Below are 14,006 nucleotides of genomic sequence, written 5' to 3'. Positions count from 1 at the left end.
TGCCAAACCTAACGTTTTCTCCTTGGGCTGTGGCAACTCCCTAACTCAACGGCGGCCCCAAGTTGCTCATTGTCTCCCCTCTGCCGTGCAGGCCCTCCCTCAGCTCACCCTTTCTATTCTATTTTTTGGCACTGCCCCGGCCTGGCCGCGGAGTCATCTGTTTACTCTCTTTACACTTCGAATCGCCCATAGGATCGGACACCCTTCCTCTGCCCCGTTTTGCGCCCCCTCCCCCCTCCCTCCCGCACAATCCCCACGTTGCTTTTGCAGCCCCCCATCCCCCCTTGGAAGGCTTGGCCGCCCGGGACCCCGCGACCCTCTCCTCGTCCCCCGCCCCCCGCTCGGCAATCCCGGGTGCCCCTTCTGCCACCTTTGCCCCCTCGCAGGGGCGATGTTGCAGAGCAGTGGGAGGAGGGAGGGGAGTGGGAGGGAAGTTTCCTCCTCTCGTCCTTCCCCCAGTGACAGGACTTGGCTGCTGCTCCTGCGCCCGTAGTGGGGGGGGGAGGAGGAGGAGGAGGAGGAGGAGGGAGGGGCTGGCGGCCTCACTGTGCCCCCTCCTCCGCTCACTCGCTCTGTCTCTCTAAGTGAGGAGAGGAGGAGGAGGGGGGGGAGTCGGGGGGGAGGATCTCCATTGAAATAAACAACCAGGCAGCAGTTATTAACACGGGAACATGGCGGCCACAGCCTCCGCTCCAGCTTTAGCCGGGAAGGTCAGCGCCGTCGGCAGCCGCCACCTGACTGACTGACCGACCCACCGATTTCCCGGTAAATGCACCTTCCCGGCGCGGGGGAGGGGGAGGTGCACCGTCCCCACCCCCCCGGCGGCGGCGGGGGAGCCCGGGGCAGAGCCGCTCGCCTGCCGGCCGCGCGTCCCCTGATCTCCCCTGCCGTGCTCGCCTTGTCAGGGCGGGTGTCGTGCGTGGGGCCCCCGCGGGGCTGCTGCATCCCGGGGCGATGCGGAGTTGGGGAGTTTTGATTTTGGTTGGAGACCGGGGAGGGGGGAGTTCCTGGTAGAGAAAGAAAGGTTCTCCCCACCCCCTTGCACATAACACTAACACACACACACACGCGTGCGCGCGCACGCACACACATGCACTCCCACATATGCACACACACGCGCACCTCCCTCTTGTGAACTGGGACAGCGAGTCCCAGAGTGAAAGGCGGGGGGAGCGGCCCCAGCCCGGGGGAGGGGGCGGCGGCGGGGCTGCGAGGGGGAAGCCGCAGGCCCCGGAGAGGAGGAGGAGGGAAGGAGGCTCAGGTCGGGAGGAGGCGCCGGGCACAACCGCACGCCACGGTCGGTGGGCAGCGGGAGCTGCAGGAGACGGGAGCCCCAGGGGATGAGGGAGGTGAGCTCGCGGAAGGGGCCGGCGAGGCGGCTGGGGGGAGCCGTCGGGGCGCCGGCCAGGACCCGGGAGAAGTGCACGGGGAGGTGTGACGGGTAGCCGCGGGTCGGGCTGGGGAGCGAGGCCGGGAAGCTCTGCCCTCGGGCAGAGCGGAGGAAAGGTGAGGCAAGGTTACCAGGGGAAGTTGCACCCCGGGGTGAGGGGGAGCCCATGGGGCCGGCGGGGGAGGAGGGTTAGCTGGATCCCCGGGAGGCCGAGGAGGAGGGAAGGGGGAGCGGGTTGGGCTGGGCGGGGGAGCTCTCCCGACGTACGCAGGCTCCGGGGAAGGAGGGAGGCTGGGGCGGCGGCGGGAGGCAGATGCTCCGCGCTCGCACCTGGGCCCAGCTCGAGCCTCGCACTTAACTTTTGGGTCGGGGCTGGTGGGCCGGCAGCGGGCGCGCCGGGGCCGGGGGCGGCGGCGGCCGGAGAAGGTTCCGGGTTGGCTCGCCAGCGCCCCTCTCCCCCTGGTCCCCTGCTTCCCTCCCTTCTCCCCGCCCCTGGAGTGACTGGCCTCCGGGCCCCAGGCGGGAAGCGGGGAGGGGCCCTCACCCACACCCCGCCCAGAGCCGGGGGCTCGACTCTCTCCCTCGGTCGGGGCTGGGGAGGGGCCAGAGCCGCCGGGACGGTGTTCCCGCCCCCCGGCCATCCCTCCTCTCCCTCCCCTTCCCCCTCCCCCTCCTCGAGTCCCGGAGGCGCCTCAACGCGGATGGGGGCGGGGCCGGTCACTGGGTTGATGGCCCCGCCCTCTTCCCCCGCCCCTTCGGTTTCCGGGCCTGTGGGATGCGGAGACCGGAGCCTCGGGCTGTACTGAATGTAGCTCCTTCCTCCGAGCCTGGGGATTGAGCCGCGATCGCCCTCCCCAGCCCGCAGCCCCACCGCCGGGAAACTTTGCCGATCCGGAGACTCAGGCCTGACAGCCGAACTGACGAACGGACCAACCAGCCAACCTCCGCACCTTCCTCCTTCAATCTCAATCCCACTCCACCCCCCTCGCTGCCTTCCCCTCCCATCGACCTGGATCGCGCTGTGTCTGACTGATGGGGCAGCGGGCCACTCGGAAGAGGGGAGTCTGACTGACCGGGTTTTGGTGAGCCAATCGTGGGAGTGGGAGGGGCAAGGGGCGGAGCTTCTTCTGGGCCAGTTAAAGAGGAGTTGCCTTGGGGCGGGGAGCCATGGAGACGCCAGCTAGAGCCTTCTTGCTCCTCTCCGTGCCTAGGACTCTACCCTCGCGCTTGGGTTCTGAGGCTTTAGCAATAGAGCCCTCTTGTCTTGGGAAGAGGTGTTCGTGTGTACGGGGCTCAGTGTGCTGCGCCTAGTTAAAGGCATGAACGCGTTGCGTAGGGTAAAATCCTCAGTCATCCAGGATGTAGCATCGGAGAGTGGTGTGTGGTAGGGATGCTCTGTAGGGAGTACGGCTTCTGGACCTCCTTTTATTTGCAGTGAGGATCCTCAAGGGTTCTGTGTATCACCTCTGCCTTGTATTTTCTAGCTATGCCAGCTGTGATCACTGAAACCCATGTTTGAGGATATCTTAATATTTAAAAGCACTTGGATATAGTTTTAAGTCAAGATTATTTTAGGAATGCAAAGTCAAAAGTATTAGTACTTTTCGTGAACCTTTGCTCGTTTATTGTTTAATTAAGCCGTCACTTCACAAAATTTTCCTGAACGTTGGGTGTGTGAGGACGAAACAGAAAAAAATAGAAGGTTGTGGTTTATGGTATGCATTTTATTTGGCTCCTTCTTGGGTAAACAGAATGTAGTTAGAAACCAAAGCATCACTGTGTGAAACATAAAGCTTAGGTATTTAAGGAGCAAAGCTGGTCAAAGAATATTTGTGTGTAGGGGGAATTTTGAGTAAAATGTAGTTTGCCAAATTACTCCCACACCGAAGATTCTTAAAAATAAATCATTTAAAATAGTTTTTTCCTTAAACACTGTTAAAATGTAGATCGAGTGGGTGCTTCACTAGCTTAAACAGGGCGAGAGACATCTTTCATGGCAGGTTGTTTGTCGCATAAATGACTTACTGACTTTTTAAGGGAGCAAAAGAATAGTGGGTCTTATTCTCTATACAGAGCACAGGTTACCCTGCAGGAATAACAGTTTTTTTAAAAAAAAGACAGCAGCTGCTGCGGTGCTTGTGCTCTTGTTCTTTGTTGGTGAGGTTAGTGGCACATTTATTGAAACTGTTTTTATTCCCAGCTAGAGTTTGTGAAGACTTTTAATTCCAGATTTTAGGAGTTCAGAAGGTGAATAGAATTAGATCAAGAATGAATCAATTCATTTTATGATTAGGTTACTTTAAATTTAATTGAAGAAGGTTTTAAAAAGTTTTATCTTCATGAATTTTTCTTTATCAGAATTTTAGTTACCTCTTCTCATAAACTTTACCATGAAAGAACTGAAGCAAAGCTATAGCTAAAAATACCGAAAAATACTTGCTAAACTTCTGTTAAAGTCTCTATTTTATTAATCCAGTTCCAATTGCAGAGTAAATAATAACCTCGTGCAGTTTTTACATTTATGTGGAAAAGGTTAGATGTATTTTGTTGCAGTTTGTTACCTTACATTTTATTGAATAATAGTTTGTTTTCTCTCCCTGGTTTATACTTTTACTTGCCAACTGCTTACAATAGTAGAGAGCAATCTATATTATTGCTTCAAATTTATCAACAATCTCCCCTACCTTCCTAACAGTTCATTTAGTTACAGATGGTCAGTGGCATGTGCCCTTTTTTCTTTACTTTCTTAAATTTTTTTTTTTTTTTTGGTATGCTCAAGAGTAAGTCACTATTCATGCTTGATTCTTTACCACAATCCTTGAAAATGTTCTCATCTTCCTGGTAGCAGATAGTGGCAAGTCCCTTAATGCCTAGTTGGGGGGAAAGGAACTCTTGAGCATATGGAGACATCCAGAGGAGATGCGCATCGTCAGCTGTGATTCCATTGTGTGCTCTCAGACAGGATCTGAACCTTTTTTCTCTGGGGAGTTTGAGTCTTACTTAACAGGAGTTCTTTGACTTAAGATGTCAAGATACTGAAGCAGAGGGTAGGACATAGCTCACAAATTATGCCTTTAATATTTTTCTGAATGCTTTGTATTTATAACCCTTTGGCTCAGGAAATAGTACTTTTGCATTGCATTGGGTAGCATCTGTTTAAATATAAACATAAATTGTAAAATGGTGCTATGGGCAAATGGCTAAGTGTGGATAAAAAGTAACATTTGTTGGTTTCAATTAGTATTTTTTATAGCTGTCCCAGCAAACTTTTGAGGAGCATCGGGGTATTTTTACTACACACCCATATTTAAGTGTTCAATAGCTTAGCTGTTTGTAGTGGCATTAGCTTGAAATGTGAAATCATTTGACAGCTTGAATTTTTTAAAAATTTTGATGTATATGGGGTTCAATGGCATTTCTTTTTAAGCATTGCTTAGTTTTGGAGAAAAAAAGGTTTGTTTAAAGCAGTTTTTGCTGGGAGTTTTCTAAAAGATTAAAAACAATAAGGTCTTAGTGAAATTGCCTCTTTTTTGATATTAGAACTTTATCGTGAGATGGTAGAAATTTTCAACATCAGATACTGAGAGCTGTGATTAGCATTTAAACAACGACTACTTTTTTCTTTTCAATATTAGGTTTGTTATGTGAATTTTTTGTTTTGTATGTCAGTTTGTATCTTCATTGCATGCTTTATTAATTTAGAAAATTTAGCAGATTTGGGATGCTATTTTACCACTGAAAATAACTAGTTTGATTTGTTAATTTTTAATGTAAAATAATCACATATAATATTTTATAACATAAGCCTACAAATACACTAAGATTATAACTAGAATCTTTTCCCCTAGTGGTGTAATGATAAGACTGTATTTACATGTCAATTATGGAAGCCATTTCAGGAAAAGCAGGACAAAATTCTCCCCTTTTTTATACCTTCTAATGTGATCTCAAGCTGATTTGACTGCTTTGTCCATTTTATCTTTCCTTAACGTTAGAAAATGTCCTTTGCCTTCAAATTTTCCTAAAGAACAACAAAAATTGACTTTTGTTGGTTTGTTTATATTTTTAAAGACCTCTAAAAGGGTTTTTTTTTTACTAAGTGTATCAAGTCCTGTTGTTCATTATATTACTTTCGAATGCCTACTAAAGTAAATCAGTCTGTGAAGCCTTCTTATAAATTTTTTTATTATGAATCCTAAAATTTAAAAGTGTAACAATAGGGAATATTTTACAGGGTTCTAGTCCTAATTTCTGATTGGGAGAATTTAGCTCTCTTTGTAAGTATCTAGTGTTATCTTACATTCTCTTGCCAGCTGGTGTAACACTGAAAGAACTGGTTGTGAGAAACTGTGAGAAGTACTGTCTTTTGATATTAAGACTGGTGATTGAAAGTAGATTATATTTTGCACCGTTAGGCTCAAGATTGCACGTTTTTGGCTGATAAATAACAAAAATTTTGGCTTCTGATTGTGTATTTTAATTAAATCATTGACATCAGGTAGTACCTGGATTGGCAGTTCCTGAAGGGAGGCCAAGAATTGAATGGATGCTACAGCTGTAGTGTTGGATTCCCCTTTACATACTGTTGAATCTAAAGTTGATTAACCCAAAGCCAGTAGCGAGCTGCTGCTATTTACCGATTCTGGAGGAAAAAGAAAAAGAAAAAAAAAAGCTGTTTGTTTTGTTTTTTTTAACCAGGTCTCAGCTGACAAAGTACAGCAGAGAATTGAGGCAGAATTTTGCAGAATATTTGGGCAAAAAAAAAGTTTTTGTTCCTTTGGTTATAGGACTTGTCTGAGATGCTGTTTTCCCTCTTGAACCTTTGAATTCCTCTTCATCCTTTAAAACCTGACTCAGAATGCCAGCCACCTCCTTGATCTTGGCTCTTCTTGTCCGCCCTTCTGTAAAGATCTTACTACCCTCGTGCATCCACAAAACAATTTTACAACTTTCTAATGGGCATGTTATTTAATGTATATTTGTTATATGTATATTAGCAGAAGCTCTATTAAAGCAGGAATTATTTATTGAAACTTTATGCCTTCCACAGGCCCTTGCTAGTACAAATGAATGAATGTCTGAGACCTTATCTGAACAAGAAAGGTAAACAGTTCATTTGGGCATTGTTAGCCAGTTGTCTCCAAAGGGGAAGCTGTGGCTTGACCGAAAGGGCTTTGTGATCAACTAATTGGAGGGTAGGAAGTTGGGTGGAATCTTCCCTTTAATAGTCCGTCATAGAGTTTGTTTCCAACACAAGCACACATACCCAGTGTAGTCTTCTACTACCTGCCTTCTGAACCAGGCTTTTGCTTCTCAAGATGGTTACAAACTAATCTTGACCTGGGTACCCACAGCACCAGCTGTGTAGATAGCATTGGAAAACTACTGTCATTTTTATGGTCCCTCTCCCTCCCCCTTTCCAATACCCTCCCCTCTGCCAGCACCCCAGTATGCTCATTAGGATATATATTTTTTTAATGATAGGGATGTTGTTGTTCAGTTATAGTTCAGTTGTGCCTGACTCTTCATGATCCTATTTGGGGTTTCTTGGCAAAGGTACTGGAGTGATTTGCTGTTTCCTTCTCTAGCTCATTTTACAGATGAGGAAGCTGAGGCAAACAGGGTTAAGTGACTTGCCCAGGGTCACACAGCAAGTAAGTATCTGAAGCTGGATTTGAACTGAAGTCTTCCTGACTCCAGGCATGACACTCTATACACTGTACCACTTCAGTGCCCCAAATGATAGGGATGCATGGTCACAAAGGTATGGAGACTACTGATGTAGAAAACAAGAGAAACCAAGGACATAAGAACCAATTTATTACATCACTTTATATTTCATAGCACTGGTCTTTGGGAAGTCTTTTGTTGATTTGTTTTTGCTTGAGTATGTAATATCTCAGTTTTGTTACTTTGCTATTCATGCCCTGGAGCTCTACTATCCTGATTATGCAGAGCCTACTCTGATTAGCCAGCTTCAGACCCACAACAGTACTTGGCCCTCACCATCATCCTGCCATACTGCTCTGCCCCCTTCGCTGCCTTCTGCAGCTATCAATCATCTCCTACCATTAGTCTTAGAAAGGCCATGACTCCCCAGACCAAAACAGCTCTTCCCTAGCCACCACTGTTCATGTGATTTGTCTCCCTCTATTAGAACGTAAGCTCCTAGAGTGTAGGGACTGACTCTTTTTTTGCATTTTGTCCTCAGAGATTTGCCCAATTCCTGGTATACAGTAAGACTTTAGTATTTAATCATTCATTCTTAGTAGGTGTCTGGCAATAGGAAATGTATGATTATAGGAAAAACAACATAATTGACAATTTTTTTTTGCCTGATTCATTTGGATGAATGAATGAAAAATGATTCATTTGAAATCATGAAAAAACATTTACTATGTGCCATACACTATGCTAAAAGCCCAAGATAAATATAGAGAAGTGAGACAATGCTTGCTCTCAAGGAGTTCATACTCTAGGTAGAAATAAAATGTGGAAGAGTTCAACTCCACAACAAATGGAAAGACCCAGAGAAAGTTAGAACACAGTGGTAGATGGTAAAGCCCAGTGGTCTCATCCATGTAGTGTGAACAGTCATTGTTTTTCTTGCATATAAAGTATAAGGGAAGCCAGAGAGTAAAGGAGAATGAAAGAAAAGGCAAGAGTCAAGGCTGACTTCATCGATTCTAAAATTTGTTTTCCAATGAAAACACAATCTACTGAAGCTATTTTAATTGTGTAATGAAAAAAAAGTTTTGATTTGGGTTCAAGTTGTGGTATGCTTTTCTTCAGAATTACATTGCTTATTTTTTTACCATAGCATCTTAGAATTAGATAAACAGAAATCCTCTTTAAAATTTATTTAAATTATATGATTTTTGCTGCAGCTTTTATGTAAAATATTCTCTTGACACCTCATTCTGGAATGCTCTGGTCAAGATGGCTTTTTTGGACGTCCCTTGCGCAGATCCCATAACTTTAGGAGACTATTCATGAGTCTACTTTTTTGTGGGCTACCTGTGACTTTTGACCATTGACTGATTCCACAGTCTATACCAAAATGAGGTGGAAACAAGATTGTCCTATCAATAACCTTTCCCTTGGAATATCCACCTTTCTAGTGTATTTTGTTTATCTGTATTCTGGTTCTGAGCCGTGTTTAGTACTACTAAGAGGCCTGGAAAATAGTAGTGGTCAATTTTACTGGGTGCCTCCACTTAACCCGAGGACTCTTCCAGTAATAAGAGTCTTATGAGAGCTTAGAGGAAAAAAAAGTCATGAACTTGACTGGTGAAGAATTACAAACATCTAAAGGATTGTTGAATTTTACCAGTTCCCTCAGGAAGGAGAGAACAAAGCAAGTGCAGGAAGAATTAAAAATTAGATCCTCAGTCTACTTGTACAGTGCATAAAACTGATAAATAGATACAGACTCTTACAGCTCTGCAAATGGATATGATTATATTCACTTGGCAGGGTTATCTCCTAGAGAGTTCTTATCTGCAAGCAGAAGAACACCTTTACAGATTCATCTGAAAAGTTGGAAGAGTAGGCTATCCCATTTAACAATCTAGTAACAATTAGGAAGTTCTTCCTTGCACTTTTGATGTTTAAGAGTTAAAATCAGAACCATAGTGTAGTGTATTAATTTGGTCTTTTGCAATGAATTAGTAGTAAGGCAATAGGTGATTTAAAAATCATTAAATTATTATTGTTAAAAATTATTATGGTTATAACATTTTAGTTTTCTTTTGGCAGAATAGTTAGCTATAAAAGGAGGTAAAGATTTCTTTAATAATTGCTTTTCAGTTTTGGGGGCAAATAGCTTTTTCCTTATGGAGAATAGATGACTTGGTATAGATGTTATACTCTCAAAAAAAGGCTGCTGATGAATTTAGTCATGTGACTTATGCTCTGTTCTACTTGATTGTTTATAGTGAGCTTCTGGTGAACTGTTTGACCTAAGCATACATAGGAATCACTTCACTATTTTAATGTTCAAATTTCAAGAGACCAAGAACCTGTTGCTGGAGGTGAAAATAGATTAAATTATTATTACTTATTTAAATAAGTTCATTAGAACTATGATTACAAAGTATTTTTGGCACAAACAATTGATGGCTGCTACTCATGCTGATGACCACCTTGCATCCATCCAGGTACTTAATCAAAGGAGCATTGCCTTTTCTGGCTTACTCTGATATCATTAGGGCTAATAAAATGAATCCATTTTCCTCAGTGCCGTGTTCCATGTGTATTTGCCTGGCTTCACTACTTGTCATTTCTTTTGTTAATTTTTTTGAGTGATTAAACATGAAAATACTTTCCTTGTTCCTGTTGCAATAATATTTGAAACATAAATGTAAAATTGATAAAGAGATTAATATTATCCTTTCTCTGATTTACTAATTATTTTCAGGTAATATGCTGTAGTGGTGTAGTTGGTTTGGATTTGGAAGAACTGAGTTCCAATCCTAGTTCTGCCACTTTCTGATTTTAGGCAAGTGGCTTATCCTTTCTGGATCTCAATTTTCTCATCTATAAAATGGAGATAATAACACTAGCTCTGCCTTCCTCCCAGGGTTTTTGTGAAGCTCAGTTGAAGCAACTAGTTAGTATTTTCTAAACCTTAAATAGTATGTAAATAAGTCAGTTATTATTAACCATAAGCGCTTTAATAGTTTTGTTATTGTTGTCAAATAAAAATAGTAATGTATCATAAGTAGAACCCAGTAATTCATGTATAAGAGAAAGGTTTCAGGTCTCCAGAGTTAAATACAAATGAAGAATTTAGACAGTTACTTGGATAATTAAAGTTTATATGTAAGTTAAATCTTATTCACCCTCCACCCATTGAAATTACAGAATTTGAAAGGGCAGTTTCTGTTTTCACACCTTGAGAGTTATACATTGTTTGAAGGCACTTTCTTTACTTGAGCAGGGAAAGGTTTTTCTTTTTATTGCTTTTCTTCCCCACTTTCTTTTCTCCTTTCCTTCAGTCCCCAAGATTGTACATGGTGGTGGGGTCTTAATCTTTCTTGGCGAAGAGGAAGAAAATTATTTCTGTTCCTTTTCGTTACTACCACCAAACCTTGTCAAGGCTGACAAAGATCCAACACTTGACTATCTCATGAAACAGTTTTGATACATGATAAGCTTTTATTTGGCCAGTCGCCCTCCATTAAATAAACCTTTAGGTTTAGAACAGAAAGCTAACATAGGTATAATCTATTAATTTCCTGATTATTATTGGTTGCTAGACAACTGTGTCCCAACAGACTCTGGCATTGGTGTTCATTACTAAAGTGCTTCATGCTCCTCTCTTCTACTTAAAGTTATGGTTACAAATGGCATAGTTGTTCCTGGACAAAGATGTCTGGGAAAAGACCAGTTAATTTCAAATAACAAAAACAGTACAAAAATAGGTAAAACAGAAAGTTAGCAATGTGAAAGTGTTTTAGACTGGTGAATATTATGACCAGATTTCTAAAGCTTTAAGAATCCCTGCCTCTACAGAGTTTTTGGCAATGTGTTACATTTTTACCTTTCTGTAATTTTTAGTATAGGATCATAGAATCATAGCCTTAGAGCTGGAAGGGAACCTAGAGGTCCGCTGGGCCAACACCCCTCCCTCCTCATTTTACAGCAATGAGGAAACTGAGGTCTACAGTGTTTTACTATTTTAAATAGCATCAATGTTAGCATTTTAATGAGAAAATAATTTTCTTCTAAAAAATTTAAGACTGCTTTTTAACATTCATTTTGTTGTGTCTAAGGCCCCAAATGTTTTCTAAAACAACAAAAAATTCCATATCCAGTGGGAAGAACAAGATTACCTCAAATAGACATTTGTTTTTATGTTCAACTTTAATTCAGTGTTTCTCTTAGTTTTGTGGCTGGATTCATGTGTTGGTATGGTAATGGGTTGAGGACAATATTCTAAATTCTACTTATGGGATGATGATTTTCAAGCTATCAGTTCGTAAATTTAGAGTTTGAAGGGACCATAGTCATTTGGTCCAAATCCATTCAAAAGGAAATGGAGGCCTAGACAGGTTGAGTGATTTGCCCAGGGTCATACAAGCAGTGATAAATTGAGCCAGGAGTTGAAGTGTGGTTCTTGGATTCTGTGGCTAGTACTCTTTCCCATTGCACCCATCCTTACTTCTGAAGATATCTCTGTGATATCTATGGTAACTAAAAAGACAACAGCATAGTTATGGACTTGAAGTGAGAAGACCTGGGTTAAGTGGACAAGGCACTTAATTTCTGAACCTCAATTTCCTCATTTGTAAAAATGAGGACAGTTGTACTCTCTATATCAAGAGGTTTAAGGCTCAAATGAGATAATGTAAAGGGCTTTTTAAACTTTTAAGGTATCATCATCATTAGCAAGGTTAGTATTAGAAACAAAATCAGACTTTGCCCTATTTTGGTACAAAACCAAGGTTTATCCACATCTGGAATATTGTATACTTCTTGTGATCTCACCTCAAAAAATTCTTTAAGGAGCAAAATAGGACCTTTGAAATTTTAAAGGGACAGGGAACTCACATATGAGCTGAGCTGAGAAGGTTCAGTTAATTTAATGGAAGATGGATTGACAGAAGTTAGCAATAGAAACAGAACATTGCAGGGAAACATCTTTTGAAGCTTCATTTAAGGAAAATGACTACATTCTTCTGTAACATTTCTTGATGCAAACTGTCAAAAGCAGCATACTGCTAAATGGAGAATGGCCAGTTCCATAAACAGGGTTATGATTTGTATATGGAACAATTTGCTGAATGTTATTGTTACAGTGTAGTTTCATGATGTTATAGTGAGTATATATACATTTTAAAACCAGTAGGCAAATAAAGGAAAGAGTGGAGCGTAGTGGAATGAATCCGGGATTTGAAATCTGAGGACCTAGGTTTTTTGAATTCAGCAGCAGCTACCACATATTGCTTTATGGTTTGTCAGTTACTTTACATAAATTATATTTCAATTAATTTTCTTAACAACTCTCTGAGTAAAGTACTACAGGTATTATTTACATTTTACAGATGAGGAAACTAAGGCTCAGGGGTTAAATAATTTGCCCATGGTCTAAAAAGTTAGTAAATATTATGAGTCCATGTATTCCTGACTTTAAGCCATCATTCTATCCATTTGTTGCTTACTAGCTTTGTGATCTTGGACAAGTAAATTAAACTATTAGTATCAGTGTCCTTGTCTGAGAAATAAAAGAAGCTACATAATTCTGAGGTCCTGTGTGCTCATGTGAAATGGTGAGAACCTGGCAAATGATGTGATCTGGCAAACTTACTTAAAGTTGCAATCTCAGGGTACATAGTACATGAATACCCTTAAATGTGGGTGGGGAGGTGCCTTTGCTTAGGATATGGAATGGAAGTGTGTGTGGAGGGGAGGAGGTGATATAAAGGAAGAGCAGTTAGAGTTGCATAGGAGGGTGCACTGGGCAGGGAGCCAGATCTGTTTGTTATTTCCTCTTGCCGTCTCCTTCTCTGTGCCTTTGCCTGAGATACTATTCATTTTGATATATTGAAATCCTTTCCTTTAAGGCTCAATTCAGATGATATTTCTTTTATAAAGCCTTTCTTGATCCTATTCCTCCATCTTTTCTCCCCTCCCCATCTCACCTTTCTTAACTTTTTTTTTGTACTTTGTACTCCTTTTGCTTTTCATGTTAGCCATTTGGGTGAAATCCTCCAAGTCTAGCTCAAGTGCCTTGTACAAAATAGGTGCTAATGTTTATAGGACTAAGCTGGGAGAGGTGGTGGTGGTAGCTCTCCTATAGTGTTTTTTTGGGGGGGGAAAAACTCCCGGGGCAAAGTTATGAAGGGTATACCCATTTGATGACTCTTCTACTTAGTTTTAAATGGCCATACCCTGGGAGGTCCTACTTCTCTCTTCATCTGAAATTCCCTTGGCATCATTTCCCACTCGCTCTTTTCCTTTAGTATTTGATAATGAAGTGGCCTTTCTCACCAAAGCCAATACCTCTATCTGTGCCCATTTCCTCCCAGCTTCTCCACTGGATTGCCCCCTGAATCACCGCTTGTGATCTTTACCATATTTCTGTTTAATGCCTTCAAAATGCCCATCTCCCCCATTCTGAAAAAATCCTTTCCTAGACCCTACCATACCACCCCCTTCTCAGCCAAACGCCTAGAAAAAGTACTCTAAATGAGTTATCTCCTTATACCTGAAATCTTTGCAATCTGATTTTTACCCCTTTCCCTTTTACTCAACTGAAACTGCTCTCTTCAAAGTTATAAGTGATCTTTTAATTGCTAAATATGCTGGTCTTTTCCTGTGTTGTCTTCCTTCTTGACTTCTGTGATGTATTTTTACTTCCTTACTGCATTTGGTACTATTGCCTTTGATACCTGTCTATACTCGTGAATCTCCTTTGCTGGCTCAGTTGTCCATATTGCCATCCTCCTGCTTAACTATGGGTTTTCCCAAGGCTCTTTTCTTGGTCTTCTCTGTTTGTCTTTCCCCTTCTATCTCTCCCTTTCTCTTCCCTCCTCCTGGTTTCTATGATAGTATTTTCTTCTGGTTGTTATATTTGTCTAACTCCTCGATCTGTTGTTTGGGATCATTAACT

General features: G+C 42.5%; 1 long non-coding RNA gene across 3 annotated transcripts in view; it reads left to right on the top strand.

The window, feature by feature from the left end:
• The first annotated feature begins 549 nt into the window (after positions 1-549).
• The window catches only part of LOC114053884, a 185,501-nt gene continuing 172,044 nt past the window's right edge, over positions 550-14,006 (top strand). Inside the window, exon 1 of one of the 3 annotated variants that reach the window (XR_003570424.1) lies at positions 550-765. This is a non-coding gene — a long non-coding RNA (uncharacterized LOC114053884). Of the gene's footprint in view, positions 766-1,268; positions 1,350-2,179; positions 2,473-14,006 lie in introns of those variants that run through there. The other 2 variants (XR_003570425.1, XR_003570426.1) reach the window with 2 other exon arrangements.

This window comes from Vombatus ursinus, unplaced genomic scaffold (genome assembly GCF_900497805.2).
Source record: "Vombatus ursinus unplaced genomic scaffold, bare-nosed wombat genome assembly UNPS02014812.1, whole genome shotgun sequence".
Lineage (NCBI taxonomy): Eukaryota > Metazoa > Chordata > Mammalia > Diprotodontia > Vombatidae > Vombatus > Vombatus ursinus.
Note: the sequence above shows the minus strand (reverse complement) of the source record. Positions and strands in the feature narration are given on the sequence as shown.